The following is a 4391-nucleotide window of genomic DNA, read 5'->3' as shown; positions in this document are numbered from 1 at the left end:
TAAACATATACAATTTGAAATTTATATTTAACATTTTCTACTATAAAAGCATAACATAAATATTAAAAACAAACTGTGCCCTAAATTTTTAAGATGTCTACATTAAATATCAAAGAATATCTTTGAAATTTGACAAATATTTATGTTAAAGAAGTTACATACATTTTCATAGATTGAAAGATTCAATATGAAGACTTTAATTTTTACAAAACATTTCTATAGATTCAAAGCAGGCCAACACAAATATTTAGCAAACATTTTAAAGAAATGTATAAGATTATACTAAAATTTATATGAGAGACAATTAATTTATAATATCAAATATTAAAATCAATACTTACATTGGATACCTACAATAACCTTATTTTAAGACTATTCATATAGTTAGAACATCAAAATAACATAAATTTAAAACATTTATAGCTTTACAGACCAATGAAACAAAGAATAAATTAAGAACTATATGAACAATTTTGGTCAATTCATCGTTAATACTACCAAGAAATTTTAATGTGCGAAGTAGTCTTTCAGCATAAAATGATTGACCTGTTGAATATTTGTATTGAAAAAAAATGAAAGAAAATTATAATTTACATTATACTGTATGCCAGAATTATGTTGAAATGGATCATAAATCTAAATATAATCATTTAAATGCTAAAATTTCAATAGAAAAGTTTTAAATGAAAATATTCAAGCAATCAAATTTAAGAAAGAAATCTCCAGACATGCAAATACTCAAAAACATATTTCACATAAAGGGAAAAAAAGGTAACAAAAAGAAAGACATAAATAATCTCTGAGTCCAGACACTGAATTATTAGGCAAAGACCTTAAAACAGCCGTCCAATATACAGAGAGAGAGCTATCGAAAAACAGTAACACAGATAAAATTTTAAAAATAAATAAATAAGAGAGAGCCTATAATACCAGGAGTTAGTTATTTTATTTATTTATTTATTTATTTAATGTTTTATTGTGAATTGTGTGATAATCTACATGGGAGAACATCAGCTTTACATTCATTCCATCTTCCATCATTTTGTTGGCATAGTTATCATCCTGTCCATGCATCCTCACCCAACCAAGGGGTGTACCCTGTAAACATGCACCTCCCTCCCACCACAGTCCTCAGCCCCTTTCCATCTCCTGATCCCGAGCCCCCAGACCCACCATCTCTTGACGTTGTCTTCTCTGCCTCCATCCCAGGCCTCACTGCCTCTCATTGTAGTATTCCGCTCTTCGCTCTTCTCCATTGATGGTCCCAGGGTCCTCTGCTCCTAGACTGATAAATTAATCACTCCCCTCTTCATTACAAAATGTCCATCTTTAGATTTCCAACCCTCTCAATCAGTCCTGATAACAATTATTCACCATTGCATCACAAGAGACCTATCTATATTTCATTTCATCAGCCCTTCCTGGACAGTCTAGACACCACTCACTGGAGACTCTACCTTCCTCCACGCCCTCTGGATCTAGGTTCCCTCTTGAAAGCTTGTAAGCCAGTCACTTCTTGCCTTTGTGTCCCTCCCCCTATTTTGGGTAGCCAATATCCAATTTGCCCATCCCTGTCTACCCTTTATGTGGAGGGGGTGGGTATAGTTCTTGCAGAAGGGACTTGTTTCCTCTTTTGAGCTACTGCATTTATAGGTGTAGGTCATGTTTATCAAATTGTATCAGATGACACTTTTTTCCCTCTTTTTTCTTCTTAGGGTTGAGCTCTGTTTATCCAGTCATTGAATCCAGTCAAATGGGCATCATCTGCAAGTGTGGGTGTTCTTATGTCTGTCCGGCCTCTTTTTATCGGCTGGCTGCCCCGATCTTCACTCTAGACCTCTGTGGCTGTGTCACTGACCCTGAGTCCATGAGTCCCCAGATGTTGCCTCTCTACTGGCCAACCAGGTCTCCATCTGGGTTCACAGTAGTTTGCTGAACGATGTAGGCTTAGCTCACCCCTTCATTGATGTTCTTCGGCCACTTCCCCTTCTGGGTGACATGCGTGGTTGTCAGTCAAAGTGTATATGTCCCTTGTGTCTTAGTCTTGAAAGAGAATTTGCACTGAGAGGATCCGATCACTTGCCTTGATGTCTCCTGGGCAGGCCACCTGTATGTTCTTGTGGTAACAGTCGGACTGCCCTTATTGTTTTGTATTTTTCTTGTAGGTCCTTCTTTCAAGAGGTATCTTCTGGTTTTCTAGCTGCTCCCGATGCTTGCCACAAGATTGACAGTTCAAACCCTCCAGCTGCTCCTTGGGAATCCTATATAGGATCACTATGAGTAGAAACCTACTTGACAACAGAACAGCAACAACATGAAATCCATAAACCTTAGAACAGACTGACAAAGAAAAAAGAGAGAACACAAATGACAAAAATAATTTAAAAAAAATGAACATAGGAGCATTACTACTGTACTTAGAGGAATAAAAATAATTATAAGAGAATACTCTGAAAAATTATATACACCAAACTAGATATAATTGTTGTTATATTGCTTTTTGGTGTAGTTGAGTTTGTTGCAACTCCAAGTAACCCAATGTATGACAGAAAAAAAACACTGGCCCATTGTTGCAGTGACTGTGTCAATCCATTTCATTGAGGGTCTTCCTTTTTTTCTCTGATCACCTATTTTACCAAGCTTGAGTTCCTTCTCTGGTCCCTTCTGATGATATACCGAATTTCCATGAGACAAGTCTCCCTTGCACCCAAAGAGCTTAATGGCCGTATTTCTTCCAACATAGACTTATTTGTTGTTCTGACTGGACTCCTGGTGTAGTGATGTAGGGTTGGCATAGTATTGTGATCCACAAGGTCGGAAGTTCAAGCCCACTAGCTGTTCATTGGAAACCATATACAGGGTTGCTATGAGCTGGAACTAACTCAGTGGCACTTAAGTTCATGATATAACTAATATTCTTCACCAACAAAATAATTCAAAAGCATTATATGTTCTTTCAACCTCTTTATTCTTTGTCTAGATTTTGCATGCATAGGAAATGATTGAAAATACCATGATCTTTGTTAGTTTTGGTACTGTCGTGTTTTACATGTTACTGTGTTGCTGCAAACTATGTCAACTGTATTTAAAATGTCAACAGGATCACACATAATGAGCAGGTTATAGTGGAGCTTATATACAATAGCAGTTTGAAACTACCAGCTGTTCCTCGGGAGAAAGATGAGACTTTCTGCTCCCTTAAAGATTTACAGCCTCGGAAACCCTGTACACGGTCGCTATGAGTCAGAACCGTCTCCACGGTACATAACAACAACAACAACATACAATAGCAGACTATGAAAGAGGACCTGGTGATCGACTTCTAAAAACATAGCTACTGAAAACCTTATAAATAGCAGCATAGTATTGTCCAATATGCTTGTTGTTAAGTGCTACCAAGTTACTTCCAACTCATAGCAACCCTGTATAGGGTTCCCGAGGAGTGCCTGGTGGATTTGAAATAACAACCTTGTGGTTCAAACCAACTTGCAGTCCACTGCCTTATACAACTTATACATCAGGACTGGTGTCTGATGTAGTGCTGGAAAATGAGACTGTTAGATCGGAAAGTACTCCAATTGCAAAGTAAAAATAACCCTTAAAGTCTTCTTAAGATGGAGCAGTAGATTAGCTTAATTAGTAAAAAAAAAAAAAAAAAAGAAAGAAAGAAAAACTAAGCAAAGAATTACCTTATGACTCATTAAGTCTACTCCTGAATGTATATGCTAACAATAGCAACAGCAACAACAATAACAACAACAACAAAAAAAAACAACAGGAATTAAATCAAACACTTGTATGCATATGTTCATTGCAGCGTTATTCACAATAGTCAAAAAATAGAAACAGTCCAAGTATCCATTTGGTTCTGGAGGATAAGAACTGGCCTTCTAGCCACAAAGCCAGTGATTTATATACACCAACTGCTCTTCAGAAACCATATATAGATTAGTTATGAGTCAGAACTAATTCCAAGTCACTTAAAACAACCATAACAACGTAAAAACATGATGCATGTGATACATACAATGGAATATTATTCAGTCATTAAAAGGAGTAAAATTTTTGATATATGCCACACCATGCATAAACCTTGAAAATCATATACAAAGTACAATATCAGGAAATAAAGATAAATATTTCATGATCCCAACAACATAAAAACGTTTTTTGTTATGCTGTCAAGTAGGTTCCAACTCAGCAACCCTGTACAGGGTTTCCAAGGAGTGGCTTGTAGGTCTGAACAACCAACCTTGTGGTAGTACAGTTCTTATCCTAAAGTGACACACCAGGACTCTGCATGAAAACTATATAATAGAAAAATTTATAGGGAAAATAGACTAGATGTTACCAAAGACTGGGAAAGAGGGAAATGGAAATTTCTTGTTTAA

The sequence above is a fragment of the Chrysochloris asiatica genome, unplaced genomic scaffold (assembly GCF_000296735.1).
Source record: "Chrysochloris asiatica unplaced genomic scaffold, ChrAsi1.0 scaffold00334, whole genome shotgun sequence".
Classification (NCBI taxonomy): Eukaryota; Metazoa; Chordata; class Mammalia; order Afrosoricida; family Chrysochloridae; genus Chrysochloris; species Chrysochloris asiatica.
Note: the sequence above shows the minus strand (reverse complement) of the source record.